General features: G+C 52.7%; 1 protein-coding gene and 1 pseudogene across 2 annotated transcripts in view; both read left to right on the forward strand.

The window, feature by feature from the left end:
* Positions 1-17,973, forward strand: part of GALNT2 (polypeptide N-acetylgalactosaminyltransferase 2) — a 181,086-nt gene that overhangs the window by 15,538 nt on the left and 147,575 nt on the right. The gene's annotated exons all lie outside the window — the stretch shown is intronic.
* Positions 1,779-6,255, forward strand: LOC132507175 (mitochondrial import inner membrane translocase subunit TIM14-like; annotated as a pseudogene).

The following is a 17,973-nucleotide window of genomic DNA, read 5'->3' on the forward strand; positions in this document are numbered from 1 at the left end:
CCTTGGGGGCTGGCACCTGCCCAGCCCCTCCCCTTTCAGCTCTGCTTCCCCACGGAGATTCAGCAGCAGCTGCAGTGATGCTCCTGCCCCAGGGCCGTCAGGGGAGTGAGGCAGATGAGGGCCTGGGAACGTGCGTTCTGGGAGGGGTGAGGGTTGGGGGCCACCAAGGCAGCATTGGGTATCTCTACGTGGAGCTCCAAGGGAGCTCACAGACTCATCACAAAGGACCGAGGAGGGCACCTTTGAGGGAGAGCTCATGACTAGAAGGATCCAGCCATGAGGATGTGGTGGAAGACTGTCCAGGCATGGAGAACGTCATGTGCAAACGTCCTGGGGCCAGAATGAACTTGGTGTGCTTGGACAGTCTAAAGCAAAAAGGTCAGCGAATAGAAGTGTGGTGGGCAGGGGCCACACAGGGTCAGAGGGTGCTCGGGGCATGGTATGCATTTAGGAATTTATTTGTGCATGTCGCCGTGTTCCCTGGGTGTGGCCTGGCACCTGGCACATCGTTGGTGCTCTGGTTGGTGTTCCGTAATATCGGTAAGCGAGACGAGGCTCAGACTGGTGGGGTCGTGGTGGTGAGAAGGGCCGCGAGCCTGGGCTCAGCAGAGGGTCTTCTGCACTGTTGTGAGACGTCCTGGCCCTGCCGTCCCTCCCCCCTGGGCTTTGCTCCTGCCGCTGTTACAGCCTGGGGTTAGAGAGCCACTGTGCCGCAGCCTCCCGTCTGCGACAGCCGTGGTCTGGCAGAAGTGCTCAGCGTAGGGAGTCGCCGTCATTTCTGGGTGCAGATCTGGCTTCTCTGCACTTGCAGCGAGAATGTGGACCTGAAGACAAGGACAGCGTCCCCCTTTCCCTCCAGAGGCGCTGCGTTGATGCTGCAGCTGCGTGGGCCTGGCTCTGTTTGTAGGTTAAGCTTTTAAATCATCGCCCCTTAATTGGTGTTGCTGCCGCTTCACCTTGTCTAAGGACAGGGGGCTGTGCAGGGACTCTGGGGACAGGAGAGAGGTCGCGGGTGATAGGATTTAAATTGTGTTTAAGCAGCCTAGTCCCTTCCGGCTGTGTTTAGAAAAGAGTTTTTCATTGTTAACCCTCCTTCCACTGATTCATCATCGTAAAACGCTTCTACGTTTAGACGGTCATCTCTGGACAGACACCTGGTTACAGTGGGTTCTGAGCAGCCTGGCCTGCCTGTGTGGGGACAGACCGCTAGCCTGGGGGTTAGGCATCTGCTGTTCTTGTGTCATTACATTCCTGAGTGTTTGGAGCGACCCCTGGCTTGTCATTTTAACGCTCTGTGCCTTGGATGAGCACTTGTAAAACTGTGGATATACTGCTGGCTGGTGGTGTAGGGGCTTGGAGCTGCAGGGACATTGGACAGACAAGATGGAGGTGGATTTATGTTTGTGAAATGTTGGGGCACCTCTAGGCAACACTTTGAACCCATGGGGGTGGGCACCCAGTCCGCACTTCAGGCAGCGGGCCCTTCGGTAGCATCTGTCGGAACGCTGCAAGCGACCTGTGGAGGATCTGAAGCCAGCCTCCCAAGTTGAGGGAGGAATGCGGGTGCCGCCAGACGTGCCGAGGGACCGGCGAGATTTGTCCACCTTCGTGGACTGTAGAGAACCAGTGATAGGATTTATCCCGGGACTTGGCGTTCTGAGGTGCGAGAGGAGGAACTGAGGAAATTGTGCCCTCAGTTATTTGGAGGGGGGGGCACAGAGTCCTGTGAGCCGACGGCATCTGGCGTCGTTGGAGCGAGAATTTAGCGAGAGGGCATCATGGCGGTTAGTGGTGCAGCAGCTAAGTGGTCAGCTCGGCCTCTAAGAACTAGCAGGGCTTCTCCTAGCTATTCTCCCAGTCCTTTGGTCGTGGGCATGGGGGTTGGAAAAATGCATAGGTCCAGGGGAGAGAGACGGGAGGACAGCATAGGAGGGGAGGACTTCCTACAGCAAGACAACTCACCCTTCGAACATCAGACTTTCTCTCTCTTACATTTTTTTGGTGGGGGGGGGGTTCTTCATCGGCCGAGGAGGAAAAGAGCTGTAAAATGAGCGGGTTTCTTTGCGTGCTCAGGAGATTTATTTTCCTTTTCACCCCTTGTTCCTCCTCCTTCGTTTCACCCACATACAGCACAGAACTTTTGCAGCAACAAGGATTCAGTTGTAGCCTGGCTCTCTGGGCGGGATCTCTTGGAGCGGGTCATAACTTGTCATTAATAACGGCTTGCTCAGGGCACAGCCCTGTCTTCCCAGCTCTGTGTCTGCCCTGCCCTGGTGCTTGTGGGACACTGAGTGTGCCCTGGGGGAGGGGGCGGAGGGCGCCTGGTCCCTGGATCCCCCTGGATCCAGTCTCAGCCCTCCTTCCTGCTGTGTCCTCGCACAGGTGCCCTTCCAAGACCTTGTCACCTCAGTCTGCGAGGTGGAGACAGGAACAGGGCCTACTTCACGGGGCTGTTACCAGGATTAGGTGAGGTGTTGCCTCTTAACCCTTTGCCCATCGGTAAAAGTGTTCCGGACATTGTGTGTGTGCAGGGGGGTGGGGTGTGTGTGTTGCGCGCGTGTGTGTGCTCGCACCTTAATTCAGCTGCTGGAAAGTTGTTTTGTGTCTGCAGCTAGAGACACGTACACGTGTGCACACAGATGCCGACATGTGCCTACCTCTTTCCTTCTTTCTGGCCAAAAAAGGCGTACACGGCAAGTTTCGTTAGAAATGCAAAGTTGTTTTGTGGAGGTCAGCACGTTTTCTTCCATCCCAGGGAGCCACGTTGTTTCACCTGGGAAGGTGCCGGCAGAGGTGCAGGTGGAGGCCCCCAGCCGGGTCCTGGTTTCCGCGCTCTTCTTTCACGTGCCGGACGCACAGCCCCTTCGAACCCAGCACACAGGCGTGCTTAGGGTTCATATTTTAAGAGCCGTCTCATCTGATGACCAGCCCTAATCACTGAATTTCACATATGAAAAATCTGCAGGGTGAAGGACTTTGCCTGTTGATTGCACTCACATTGCTGCATTAAAGTGAAATCTCAGGACTGCAGTAGCCTCAGACCGGCTGCTGTCACCTTCTCTCTTCTCGCCCTGGTCCTTCTCCCCTGGGTCTTCGTCGGTTTTCCTTGCAGCTTGTGTCTTTCATCCTTTTACCCCCCTTCCCCCGCCCAGCCTGGGTGCTGCGCCCCGCTCCCCCCAATTTACACTGTAGACCAGTGGTTTTCAATCTGGCCACATGTTAGGAACAACTAGGGAGATTTAAAAAATACAGATGCCTAGAACCTACCCCAGGCCAGTTAAATCAGAACATCGGCTCTTGAGCCGTGTTTTTAAAAACTCATGGAGTCCAGGGACTTCCCTGGTGGCCCAGTGGTTAAGACTCCGCCCTTCCACTGCAAGGGGCATGGATTCGATCCTTGGTTGGGGAACTAAGATCCCGCATGCCACTCGGCCAGAGAGGGGAAGAAGAAAACGCATGGAGTCCTCACATATATATTTGGTCTATTTTGTAGGGCTTTGAGCTTGAGTTTGGTCTTTCTTTTGGAAGACTTGGGTGCTTGCTTTTATATTCAGGGATGAATATTGATGGGCATACAGTGAAGTGCCCGTTGGATTACTGAGTGGTGCTCTTGTCATAAGCACGTATTCAGGAGGCTCTGAGAAGCTTACTGTTTACAGTAAAAGTAACGAACAACAGATATGAAAATGACAGTTTGGAGCTTAAAGAAACGACAGCTTCCTTGCTGGACTGAATGAATATCCGGAGTGACCTGAGGTGTTCGGTAGTCGAGCAATCTTGGATTCTGTTTTCCTACCTTACTTTAATCTGGGGTTGCTCTGTTTTCGTTGTTGTTTGCAGGGGGAGGTATGACCCCGTGTGTGAGGGTCAGTGGCCACGTGGATGTAATTCTCAAGGAAAACTCTGGATCAAGTACCAGCTGATTGGAAGGAAGCACTGGGAACTTTTTCATGATTAGAGGACTCTGGTCATTAGTGTCCTGCGAGCCACTCAGGGCAATGAACAGAGCCATCCCTTCCAGTCTGACCTGGAATCGGTGGGTGACACGCAGCGCCCCGCACGGCACCCCGTCTGCTCTCCCCATAGCCCTGCACGTGCCCCCTTGAGTGAAAGTGGAGGCTGTCCAGCAGGGTCCTTTGCCCAGTAGCCGAGACCCTCGCTCGGGAAGGATCAGGTGGTGCGGGCTGGATGTGAGGGGGCGTGTGGAGTACCTGCCCTTCCGAGGTTTCTGACATCCCTGGACTTGGGCTCATTCCTCTGTTGGAGGATAATAAACTGCACAGAATTTACAAATGGCGAGGTAGGTTTTCCAGGGGGAAGTTGGAGTTCCTTGTCTGTTTTCTTTACTTCTGTCTGTACCATTGTGTGTGTGTAACACATTTGTAGAAACAGTCGAGGCTTACGTGATTATTTTCTTCAAAAGACTTCTCTTTACCCACTGGTCCGTTTTCCAGTGGGTAAAGAGAGGCCAGCGAGCTGTTTCAGACAGAACTTAAAGAGAGAATCACCCTGGGTCTCTGGGTTTCATAGGTTTGGAAACTAGATGGTATTAGTTCATCTAGAAGGTTATCAATCAAAGCGCAGGGTTTCCATGAACCAGTATTGTAAAATGTTGGTAAATAAGGATTCTGGGTCATGAATTGCTGATGGGAGCGGAGCCTGGGGGAGAGGGCTCCGGGGTGCGTGTGCTCAGGGAACCAGCGCCGCTGGGCGAGCAGCTGTTCTCCTAGGCATGTTTCCCCTCCCTCTATGGAAGCTGGATCAGCCTTCATTCTGGGGATGTTTCCGTGCATAGAATCAATACCCTCTCCCTAGGGTGCTGATGGAGATCCATTTTTCAAAAACCCAGTGCGTAGCTTGTTAAACTGTTGTCTCAGCTCCAAATCCTTCTAGGCTCCCCTCTGTGCCGCCGGAGCTAGGACTCTGCACAGCACGTCTGTGCCCTCGGGGACGGGCGGCGGTCCAAGCACCAGCCGGGCCGGTAGGCAGGGAAGGGGCTTGGTCCCTCCTCTCTGTTCCCCCGTTCCGGAGCAGCCCCCGGGGACACGCCTCCCCCTTAGCTGCCCCGGAGAACGCGCTGTGCCCTCCTCCCAGCACAGAAAGAAACAGCCTCATCGCCACCCTAGAGACCCCAGCGCCAGCTGAGCAGACCCCCTTCTCGGGGCAGCTCAGGCCCTCCCTCTGCGTTTGTAAGGCTCACTGATTCCACTGATTCCACTTCTTCCCTTGGTTCCCTCCAGCCCAGGGGTGGTGGCTGCTTCCTGCACTCGCTGCCCGCCTGATGCCTCAGAGTTTTCCTCGTGCCCTTTCAGTTACCTAGTTAACAGCTTGATACCGAGTTAACGATTGACGGTGAAGCCTCTGTTTAAAAGCTTGTCCGTTGTCTGAATTCTAGAAATCGGATCCTGACGGACGCATCTGGCATTCTTCTTAACATTCTTCAGTAAGCAGTCAGCAGAACTATTTCCCAAATGCATTATGGTTAGATTACAGCCTACCTTACATTCCTTGGGTGTTTTGCTTCAGTTCTTCTTTGCGATAGAGTGAGCTGTTTCCTGGAAAGATGGCCACAGATGGCGCGCATCATTCATTCTGTGGGTTCTCTTTGGCTGTATTTTTGGAGGGTGACGTCGTACCACCTTATCTCCCACTTCTGTGTCCGTTATGGGACAGCTCTGAAATTTCCTTCCACTTCTAGATGATGGCTGTTGTGTACTTAAGCTACGTATACTTCTGAAAAGATTTGAGGCACTTTATGGGAAAAAAGCATATTATGTGTAAACACAGGTTCATTAGAACAAGAGTCCAAAGATCTAGGGCCGGCCTTGTGGTAGAGGCGTAGAGTTGGTGGGTGGGCTGGGATGAGCCGCGCTCCAGGTGGCGCCTGGGAGCCCAGCGGGAACCACGGCCAGTACGGTGGTAGCAACTGGACTGAGCGTTGCTGCTGCAGGGGTTGCAGGCCGTTACGCTTTGCAAGCCACGAAACACATGGAGCCTCAAGGAAAACAAGTTTTTCAAAGTCTACCGAAATCTGCCTTCAGTGGTGGCTATTACAGAGGTGGGTTTGAACCCCAGATGGCAAAGCGGGAAGCAGCATTAATACTAGGTGTAAGCCCTACTGCTAATAAAGGAAAAGTACGAGATGCTCATCGATGAGTTATGCTTTTAAATCACCCGGACGAGGGAGGATCTCCTTATATAGCAGCCAGAATCAGTGACGCTGAAGATTTACTAGAAGGTCAAGCTAATGAGTGAAGTAAATGTATGATGAATTTTGAGTTCTTATTCATTTATGTATAGGAGTACCAGCTTTTTATAATAAAATAAAACTACAAATTTTAAAAATGATTTAGCACAAGCTAAGTCAAAGCCTTGGTATAAATTTGTTTAAATTTGAGGATTTTAAACTGGATTATAGAATATTGATAGGTTAATACTCAAGAATTATGGATAAATGCATACCAAAAAAAAAAAATCTAGGGCCATATAATGGGGGAGAGGGGTAGGGCAGGCAGAAAAAGGAGAGGAAGAAAAGAAGAGGATGGAGAAGAAAGGGTGAAGGGGCACCGGTACTGAGTGTCTCCCTGGGCAGGTCCTGGGGGTGTTCCTGTCTGTGTTGAGTCTGGTACTCAGCGTAACCCTCGGGGGAAGGTGGTTGTGGTCCCCGTTGACAGAGCAGGAGCCCGGGCCCCAGAGAGCCGGCCGAGCAGGGCTGTGTACACATGCCTCTCAGCGGGCCTGCACCCAAGAGACCAGGGCCGGTTCTTCAGTGCAACGCGAGCTTGTATCTTGGTAGCCGAAGCACGTGGGAACCGTGGTGGCTGCATAGCTTTCATTTTCTAATAAAATGAAGCATTTCTTGTGAACAATGAACATTTTCTTAGCCCTCATACTTGATAAGAATCTCGTAGACTTTAATTAAGATCAGTGAACATCCTAATGGCGTTGGGGAAAAAAATACCAAACACCAGATGGAGAGATGCAGACGTGGCCATTTATTTAAATCAGTACCTATACTGATTTAATAAAATCAGTATTTTATGTTATGTATGTTTTACCACAATTTTTAAAAATTTTTAAATATTTTTAAAAAGAAAATGAAAAAAGGTAAGGAAATCTACTTGGTTGACTGAAAACTGATAATCTCAATATGATAAAAATAAAGAACTCCTTATCAGCTGAGCCGAGGCTGGGAGCATCGGGTCATTGTCGTATGAAGGCAGGTCTGTGGAGGGGAGATGGTGCCTCTGTCAGTGGCCAGACCCGCAGCTCTGACCTGGTCAAGGGCAACGTGGGCTGCATCCCTCAGCCTCCATGTCACTTCACTCCTCACAGGCAGCAAAGCGTGTTGCTAAGAGGGCAGGCTTTTGAGAAGTGGGTTTGAATCCACCCTGCACCATTTATTGGCCACGTGAGGTGCTTCATCTCTCTAACCTTAGCTTCTCCAGTTATTAAATGGGGGCGATCATAGCGTTACGGTTCTTCGGATCGAAATACATGTGCTTTTCCCGAAACATCTGGAGAGCTTATGTTCAAAGGAATATATCTGGTAGAACTAAAAACTATCAGAAGAGACATAAACAGTCAGAGCCTGACAATTTGGGGAGGAGCGATAAAGATGGGGCGGGCGGGGGCTGACCCTGAGTGTGGTTAGGTGCCTGGTACGTGTTATTCCCGCTTTTTAGACGGGAAACAGGCTGAGACATGCAGAATCTAACCCTGCGTCCGGTGTGCTTGCAGCCCCCTTCGTGGTGGCGAGGATTAAATAAAGAGATGCAGGTACGGCTCTCGGGCTGGAGCCCCTCGCAGAGTCCATGGTCCCTGGGTTTTCATGGTGACCTATGCCGGCGCCTCTGTTCCAGATGCTCTGGCTTCTGAATCGCCCCTCCGCCTCTGGTTCCAGGGGTTGGGTAGAGCCTGGCTCTTCCCCAGGCCCCCAGCCGGCGGGGAGCTGCTGCAGCAGGTGGCCCCCGGGTCTGTGGCTGCCCTTGCTGCCCTGGATGGGCTTACAGTGTGACCCCTGCAGCGGCGAATGAAAAGCAGCGCTCACTGCAAGCAGGGCCAGCGCCCGCGTGCTCTTAAAGCTAAAGCTGTGTGTATGCCTGTGTGTGCGCATGTGTGTGCGTGTGCGCGCCTGTGTGTGCGTGAGCACATTTAGTCCTTATGAGACTGCGAGGTGGTGCTGTCATCCCCAGGTTGTGGATGAAGTGTCCGCCGGGTGGAGAAGGCTATATGGGCTGCCTTGGCACTCGCGTGGACGTGGTGGGGTTGGAGCCCACCCGTGCCGGCCCCGGATCGACCCTCTCCACTGCGCTCTGCCCGGCGCCCACTCAGACCAGCCGCCTGCTGGGAGAGATCTGGGGGGAAGTGGCCTGCGGGACACGGCCACGCCAGTGCCCGTGGTGGCAGAGGCCGTCCGGCCCTGTCCCAGCAGCCCCCTCTCCCCCCTGCCTGTGCGCTCTGCCCGCCGCTTCCCCATCCACCAGCCTTCTGGTGTCTTCCTTGCCCAGTGGCTGCGGGGGGGGGGGGCGGGAGGTGGTGTGACCCCAGGCTGGCGTGGCCCCGCCGTGAGAGGCCTGGCAGCCGCCCTTTGCTCTCCTTGAGCCCAGCCGCCGGCCTTGAGCCGTCCAGGCTGCTGCACCAGAGAAGGGAGCCTCCGAGCTGCCCTGGGGCGAGAGGGGCCCCGGGAGGATGGAGCAGAGGCTCCGCCCCCGCCAGGTGCCACCCCAGGAGGACAGGGTGGCCCCAGGGCCCTGAGAGGCAGGAAACCGCGGCTGTTTTCTCGCAGTAGAGTGGCACGCAGCGTGCAGAGCGAGGCCCCTGCTCAGCCTTGTGTCAGAAGGAGTGTTTGCTGGAGTGACTTCTCACTGAGCCGTGCCAGCCCCTGCCCCGCTGGCTGTCCGTTTTAAGAAGAACTACACACCAACTACGTCTGTGGAGTCTGCTCATTCTAGGACCTGCCGATTTAGGTTGAGCCATGGTAGAAAATTATCCCCTTTAAGAAGATTTTAATTACTGAACCAAACATATTAAAAACGTACTTATGTGTGATAATTATGACTAAAGAACTCCTTATCAGTGCAGATCAGTCATTTGCTTCAGTGATTTCATCGTGATGTTTGTTAATATGAGGATCTTGTCAATGTGAATCCCGAGCGGCAGGTAACTGTGAGAAGGGATGGCTGCTTACTGCTGAGGGCGGGGATGGGGCTCGCTCCCCTCCTCCGGCCCTCCGGCCCTCCCTCCCTCCGTCCCTCCCTCCCTCCCTCCGTCCCTCCGTCCCTCCGTCCCTCCGTCCCTCCGTCCCTCCCTCTTGCTCACCAGGACCTCTTAAATGTGTCTGCCTTTGACCCTCATCTTATTTGAAGTTTTTTTTAATCTATTAGGCAAAGTCCTTCTTAATTCCCAATTAATTCCATTTTTCCAGCCTTCCCTGGTAATCCTTAGCAGCCTGGGGGTGCCGGGCTGGGAGCTGCTGTCCCTGTTGAGTCTCCTTAATATCCCTTCTCTTCTCAAAGCTAGACTCGGTTTGGTCTGAAGTATGTACAATCACAGAATCAAAGAGATTTGAAACCTCGAAGGCATTTTTTCTTTTTGGGTCTAATTCATGCAGAGGTCCTCCAGTTCAGTGAAGACTTCCCTTCAGCAGCAGATGGTAAACAGATTCTGTGGGATGAGTAATTCTTTCATTTCTGTCTGAATGGTTTGTTTAGAAGCAAACAGAATGATTCCCTTTTCTCATTAAATATGTTATGAGAACATCAGGATCATACTGAGTTACCGTCCAAAGCTGCGTCTGGGAAGGGGGGAAGGAAAGTAACCAAAAATGAAAGGGCTCGTCTGGCATTTCACAGCTCAGACCCAGGATCACGGGAGACCTTACACACCAAACTCTTAATTTAATGAACCATTGATCCAAATTGTTAAAACACTGTGTACTTGCTCAGGAGATACTTTCTTTTTTTTTTGGCTGAATTAGGTCTTCGTTGCTGTGTGCAGGCTTTCTCTAGTTTCGGCGAGCGGAGGCTACTCATTGTTGTGGTGCACGGGCTTCTCATCGCGGTGGCTTCTTTTGTTGTGGAGCACGGGCTCTAGGCACGCAGGCTTCAGTAGTTGTGGCATGTGGGCTGTAGAGCAGAGACTCAGTACTTGTGGCGCACAGGCTTAGTTGCTCAGCGGCATGTGGGATCTTCCCGGACCAGGGCTCGAACCCATGTCCCCTGTATTGGCAGGTGGATTCTTAACCACTGCGCTGCCAGGGAAGCCCCGAGATACAATTTTTATCATATTGAGATTATCAGTTTTCAGTGAACCAAGTAGATTTCCTTACCTTTTTTCATTTTCTTTTTAAAAATATTTAAAAATTTACAAAAGTTGTGGTAAAACATACATACCATAAAATATTCCTTAACTGTTCTTAAGCGTGCAGTTCAGTGGCATTAAGTAGGTTCACGTTATTGCTGCAGCCATCACTACCATCCGTCTCCAGAACTTTCTCATCTTGTAAAACTGAAACTCTGTCCCCGTTAAACACCAACTCCACATCCCACCCCGGCCCCTGGGAACCACCACTGTACTTTTTGTTCCTATGAATTTGACTATTAAAGGGACCTCATATGAGTGGAATCATAGAATATTTGTCCTTTTGTGATTGGTATATTACTTCATTTAGCATAACGTCTTCAAGGTTTATCCATGATGTAGCATGTGTTAGAATTTCCTTTTTAAGGTTGAATAATATTTCACTGTATGTATCCATTCATCCGTTGGTGGACAGTTGGCGTAGTTCCGCCTTCTGGCTATTGTGAATATTGCGATTTCTTATATTTTAACATGAAAATGAAACATCATAGTTTAATCTCTGCTTGATATCAGCAAAGTTTAGAATATCTTTTTAATAGTGGAAAGTTACAGTAACATTACCAAATGTACATTGTGTCACTGATATTTAACTGGCTGGCAATTTCAGGCGGCTTTTACATTACTGAGTCGTTAGGTTTGGCATCGATAAAACAGATAATGATACTAATTCTACTAAGGTCTCAGGGGTAAAAATGAGTTGATATGTATGAGTGTATCATGTAAAAAGAAGTACATAATTCTTAGTAGTTAATACCGGAGTAAATTCTGAATCTTCTTGTTTGTATTCTGGTGAGCAGATGTTCATAGTAGAGATTTGGAATAACTTCCTTCTTCCAGAAACTTCAAACCCTTACACTCACTCTTTTTAGCACAGACTTGAACTGCATGGGGTAGTTCGTGGGATTGGGAGGTTTGGAGGCCTGTCTGGAGGCAATGTAGGTTCTGTCGAGTCAGCCCCCGCCGAGTCAGTCTTCTTTCTTCCCCGTCACTTGGTCTGTCTGCTTTTATCCAGTGTGCGGCCCCTCCTGTGAGACAGCATCTCTTTAGACTTCGTGGGCGTGAGTTGTGAGTTGTGTAGCTTGTGGATTTGCCGGGGTGTTTCCAGGAATCTGCTTCCTGAGCCCAAGGTGAGGCAGGGCGGTGGGCGGGGTAGCTTTCACTCCAGAATGGGGCTGCAGTTCTAGCTGAGCTGGTGTCTAGACCCAGTCATTAAGCGAGTCCACTCGCCCCGCCCTGGCTCAGATGCCCCCGGCTGTGCCGAATCGCTTCCTCGTCTGAGCCCTCGCCGCAGCCGTCTTCTGACCACGTGCTTGCTTGCTTGCTTTCTGAGAAGAGTTGCGCTCCTGTTGCCCGTATCCACCGGTGGTGGTTCTCTGATGCGGGTGTTTCCATGGAGCGCAGGCGGCCACCGTGTGCTTCCGGGACGGGGGCGGGGTGGGGGGGGAGGGAAGGGGGCTGCCCTGGGCTGCAGCAGTGTCGGTGCCCCCGCATGGCTCACCCGTTTCCTCACCCCTGTCGGCAGGAGTGGGGGCACCCAGGCTGGCTGCCATCCTCGGGAGCCAGCCCGGGGCACCCGGGGCCGGGGTGGAGGGTGCGTGGCCGGGGCCCGGGGTTGGGGCTGCCGTCCTTGGGAGTCTCGGGTCGTCAAGAGGCTAGTGCGTTCATTGCTGCGAGTTTCTCGAAATCATTAACACCCCAGTGTGTTTCCGGAACCTCCAGCGAGTCCACACAGCTCTGGCTTGGCCCTGGGAGGGCTTTCCTCCGCCGTCTGAGCTCTGAAGCCCAGGAGGTGCCGGCTGGAACCGGGCTGGAGGCGCCGCGGCCGCCCAAGGCCCAGCAGAGGGTGCTCGGCTGAATGACATTCTGGCCTTTGTTCCTCGAAGGAGACGTTTTCTTCCTCCTGTTGTGACGGCTGCCAGGGGGGCTCCCCCCAGTCATGTCCTGGAGTCCCCGTGCCTTGGGGCCCTGCAGATGGCCTTGCGCACCCAGGCCCGAGGGCCCGGCCCTCCCCTTGGGCCTGGCCCCTGTAGGAGGGGCCAGTCTGGTTCCCGGCTCTTCTCGGCTTCTGTCCCTTCCAGGGTCTGAGGCGTCCGACCCCCAGGAGCTGCCATACCCGTGGCGTCACCAGTCCTGCACAAGTGAAGACTTAGCGCCTTCCCCGCCACCAGGCCCGCAGCTCCTCGAGGGCCAGGCCCGTGGTTGTCTGCTGGCTCGTCCCAGCTGCCCACACGGTCCATGGAGAAGAGCAAGGGGTTCAGTGTCTTGGTTGTTCAATGAACGATTTAGAAAATGAAGGATTGAGTCCCGGAAGTGGTTTTAATTTGCTACGATTCCAGGCCGCTTGCCCCATCGCTCTGTGCCTCAGGTATCTAAATTCTGAGGTGTGGCTAATACACCTCAAATGGTTCCACAGGGCACGGGAGACGCTTCCTTGTTGTGCACCTACTGTGCGCCTCGTGCTGTGCACAGTGGAGTCACCCAGCGCTCCTTTTCACCATCGACAGTCCTGTGAGGCATAGGTATTACGGACCCAATTCTGCAAATGAGCAGCTATAGGTGCTGAATAACTTACTCAAGGTCACACGCTCGTTCGGCAGAGATGTGTTCCAACGATGAAAATGCAGGGCCGCCTCACTCCACAGCCTGTGTATGTATATGTATAGACACATGTACGTACGTATGTATAGCTACACACTCAAGTGTCTGGGGGAAATATACATGGACACACAAACCTACACACACACACACACACCCATGTAGGACACACTTAGGAAGTGCAGGAGGAAAACATACACATATCTATATACACGTGTGTGTACATACACACGCGTGTATACATCCATACACATGTATGTAGATGTGTGTAGATGTATATTTCCCCTGACAATTCCTAAATGTGTTGTACACATGCATGCATGAGTGTGTATGTGTGTGCGTGTATGTACGTATATATGTATACGCGTGTATGTATATATAATCCACCCCTCCGCTTCCTAAACATGTCACGCCAGGGGTGCCTCCTTGTAATTCCGGCTTTTGCAGTAAATGTTAAATAAGCATCTTCCCCCCGCCCTCTACCCCTGCCCGTTCTTTCCTCCCTGGGAGGGGCTGGGACCCTCGGGCCTTGTGGTCAGCTCCGTCAGGGCTGCCGGGGGCTGGCCGCTCTCGCCCACGCCCTCCCCACTCCCAGGTACGCCAGGTGCCAGCATGTGCTTATGGAACTGAAATTCTTAAGCCTGCGGAATATACTCCCGGTCTGTCAAGACAGACACAAACAACGTGCCTTTTTTAGACTACTTAAAGGCTTCTTGGCATGATCCTGATGGTGTTTTAACAAGTTTTCAGGTCCTGGTCAGCCAAGCTCAGGACCAGGAATAAATGTTTAATAAACAACGTAAGGGCGAGGGAAGAATAAATGTGTCATAAGTGGGACTGTGAGTTCTGTAAATCTGTGATGGGCTATTGTTCCTGCTGTTTTTTGTATGTGATGATTCCTGTTCTGATACTTTCCTCTCTTCCCACATGAAACTCTATAATGTGGACCCCTTTCCTGGTCCTTTGGAGCAGGGTGGCCTGGGGCCGAGGATCGAAGTCCGTAGCAGAGATTTGGGGGACAACTTCCTTATCTCCCGTTCTGCCCCTTTGCCAAACAGAAGTGCAAAGAGTGGATGGAATGAGATGCTGCCTCCTGAGATGAGCTCTCCCCGGTGGTTCCCGATGCTTGCTTGGTTGGCAAGGCACAGTTCGCCCTTCCCCTGAGCCGTCTTCATTGTGTGAAAGTGCAAAGACAAATTGTCTGTCCGAGGAGCTAATTTTAAGTGCTAGTACGTTTTAAGGGCTTACAAGGCTCAAAACTTTTTGGTTCTCTTAGAAGAATCTCTTTTTCTCCTGAAAAACAGGCTCGACTCTTCCTTTTAAAGTCAGGAAAGGGGAGATGAGCTGAAGCCCCTTTGGGGACAGGTATGTTTTGTTTACTGTTGAGTCTCCGGAGCCCGACTGGTCCCCAGCACAGTGGGCACCCCCAACCGTTGGTGGGAGGTCGGATTTTCCATGCTGTAAACGCAGGAGCGAAGAAGCATCATGAAGGGAGCGCCTGCTTGGGACGTAACTGCGGCTTCACAACAAATGCAGCAGTTTTGGTCTCAAGAGTGAAGTTGTGTCTCTCTGGAATTATAAGCCTAAATGGTTGACTTCCTGTTTTAGAATTCCCAGTTTATTTTCTGGAAGAGTTTGCAGCAGATGTGGTTCTATGGAGAAGGTTTATACCTCGGGGTTCCAGTTTGGGGTCTTTGAAGTATTCGTATTTGCAAAAGCCAGGTAGAAGTTGCTTATTGATCTGACGTGAGGCCCCACGGGCTTTGTGACAGCTGCCTCTGCGTCTGGGTAGAATGACACGTACTTAGTGTGATAACTGAGGACAGCTTCTTTTCCCCCCAAGAGAGACAGAGCAAACTAAGGCACTCCCAGTTTTTCCCCTAGGCATTGATGGAAACAGATTCCATAGGGGAAATAACAAAGAGAGTGTTGGGTAGTGGAGAGTGAAAACATCCAGCTGCTGTGACAGTGGAACTCCAAGGCACTCTGTCTTTGGGGGGGGCGGGGGGGCCACAGGAGGAGCATGGACAAGGTGTCATCTGAGGACTCCCTCTGGGGCTGGAAGAAGTGACATTTTGCTTCGATGGGTCTCACTGAGGCTGAGACCGGCATCTGTTGGTCTTCCTGAGATGGTGTTTAGAGCACGACGCTTCAGAGATTCTCATGATCCTAGTCATTTGCTTTGCAGAATTTTTAACAGCCTCAACTTCCTCCGGGGTGAGGCTGTCCAGAAACACAGTTGCTTGAAAGAGCCATTTACGGAGGTAGAGAGACAGCTGTGGTCCTTTTTCCTTTAATAATCTTTCCTTAGGTTTCACGGAGGCCAAAATCCCCTTAATAGATTTTAATAACATTCGTGGAATCTCGGTTTGCGCGGCAGAGACCCTTAGTGTGGCTTTTACTGTCTCCACTGCGGTTTACTTTGTATCCATGAGCGACCCTGCTTTTGTGCGAAGGTGACTATCTTTATTCAGCAAGAACTGGCGCAGGGGTGAGCGTGGAGATGCTCTCCCGCATCCGCGGTCTTTCCTCCAGGACAAGAGTACACCGCCGCGACCACGTTTCCATCCTCAGCCCCCGGGGTTGGGAAGAAATGCCAGTCGGCTCTCCTGCTCGGTTTGAGGCAGGTGTCGGTGGGCTACAAGGCTGCCTGCATCAGTGGGGCTCTCCGAGGACGCATTTCTACTTCCAGGAAAGAGCTCCCTGCAGGATTTTGTGTGTGGCTCTAAGGAAAGGAGTTGGTGGCTTTTAAAAACACCAAAAACCAAAAAACACGTAATTATCGTGTCGGCCCTGTTGCAGTTAACCCTGATTTTGGCCTCAGTTCTGGAATGAGTCAGCCGATGTAGACGAACCCTTTATCAGGTCATGGGTTGTTATTTATTCTTTCCCTTCCCCTAGTCATTTACTTGGCGAGTGATGACCTGACCTTCCCCGACTAACGATTCCCTCCTCCAGCAGCGTTCGCTGCTCAGGGTGGAGGCGCTTACCCCCCAAAGCCACGGGCTTGGTGTCGTGAATTGACTGATTCAGCCGCTGCTCCCTGTACACCCACCGTGCTGGGCGCGCACCCTGCCCCTGCTCAGTAACTAGCGCCTTTTCCCTCTGACTCCCGAGCCTCCTTAAGCTCCTCGTATTCTCTCAGGATGTTGGATGTTGGACCTGCACACACTGGGGGCTCTGGGACTGGAAGGGGCAGCTGGAGCCGGGCGGGGGCCTCTCTCCCCACCCCCTGACCCCCGGTGTCTCCTCCACTCCTTTCTCCAGAGCTTAATGGAACCACTATCTAAAAAGGCTGAAATCCTATTTTCTGGGGGATTTGGGCATAGACAGCCCTGCAATCCTTTCCTATCATGGTAAAATAGGTTATCAGAAGCAGCTGGTGGGCCTCAGAGAGCAGTGGCTGTCGCTGTAGCCTGATCGTCAGGCATTCAGCCCCCTGGCTCTCTAGCCTCAGAAATGGGAAGCTTTAAAACCCCTGCCTAGTTGGATGCCTTGAGTTATAAAATAAGTGAGATGTGTTGAGTGAGGGCGGGAGGAGGGAGACGGGTGGCCGGAGCTGCATCGTGCTCGCTACCCACGGAGGCTCTCCTTTCTTAATAGGCTTCAGAAATCCTGGAGTGCATAATTCACCAGCCACGGAGTCCCACCCGTGTCCCCGTTGCTCAAAATGCAAATGAACTTTGCCGAGCTGGGAAAAAGGAGCTGCGCGCCTGTTCTTTCTCTAGGTCTCTAGGTCTCGGGAGGTGCTGGCGAATGTGCTTTGAGCGTTGATTGGAGCCTGTGATTACTGGTCTTTGCTGCTCGCCGAGCTAATAAAGGGGCAGAAGGCGGCCGCTGTAACGGCGCTTGGGGCTTTGCCAGGCTGAGTCACAGCCAACTTAGGGAAAGGCTGCCTAGCACGCCTCCAGCCCCCCGTTCTAATTGGAGGTCTGCAGCGGCACACTCAGAAGATGAATCAGAATCGGGGAAAGTGTGCAGGAGAGACGAGCCGGGAGTGAGGTGTGGGAGGACCACAGAGCGTGCGGGGTTGGATCCCCACGTCTGTTCTGGTGGGCCTTTCTTCACCAAAGGGGTGTCCTGATGCCGGAGGCCAGGGGGAGAAGGGGGGCTCTGGTGGGCAGACCCTTCCTGTTGGCTTTTCTGGGCTCTGCGCACTGACGGGCACAGGGCGCCATAGGCACAGACACCTTGCACGTTCTCAGCCCAGGGCATGGCAGTGGGCGGGGCATGAGAGGGCTGGCTGGTGGGCGGCAGGAACCCTCTACCGTCTACCCCTTCCAGCGCATAGCGTGTCCCTAGCCCAGATCCACTGAAGGAGAACCTCCATGAGGGACAGGGAGCCTGGAATTCAGACAAGGTCCAGGGTTATTGAAGAGCGGCCCCTGCTGGACGCCATCTCTCCATGGGCTCAAACTGGCCTTGGACGTTGCCCAGTCAGGACTAGACCCTGAGCTCTAGGGCCCCCTGGGCTTCTCCTCGCACCGTGCCTCATTGATTTGAAAATGCACTTCTTCCCGCTCACATTTTACCATCTCTGGAATCAGGTTGCGTCTTGTCATGGATGGTGCCTCCTGGTTTGCTTGCTAACATTTTTCCTCCTGAGCGTTAGGTGAAGTCAACGGCCCTGCAGTTGGTGGGTCTTGGATTCGATGAGCTTTTTGCTGCCTCAGCTCTGGTGGGGACGTGGTCTCTCTCAGCCTCCTTGCCCTCGTGGCGGTCAGCGTGGATGAAGGTACACGGAGAGCAGCGTACAAAAGTGAGGGCTTCTGTGGGTGCCACTGCAGCACGGCTCTACAGGACACTCACCTGTATTTGCATCTGCTTCGGGGTTAGCGTCCTAGGGCTCATAAGTACGATTTCCCCTCTTTTACTCGTTGGGGTGTGGGCAGCAGACTCGTTTAGGATGGACAGCTAGTAAGTGACAGAGACCTAGCTCTGTCTGACGCCAGGTCCAGGCCTGTCACCTGTCAGCGCGCGCACTGTATCTTTCCAGCCTCTCCCACTCACCTTTCT

The sequence above is a fragment of the Lagenorhynchus albirostris genome, chromosome 16, assembly GCF_949774975.1.
Source record: "Lagenorhynchus albirostris chromosome 16, mLagAlb1.1, whole genome shotgun sequence".
Taxonomy (NCBI): domain Eukaryota; kingdom Metazoa; phylum Chordata; class Mammalia; order Artiodactyla; family Delphinidae; genus Lagenorhynchus; species Lagenorhynchus albirostris.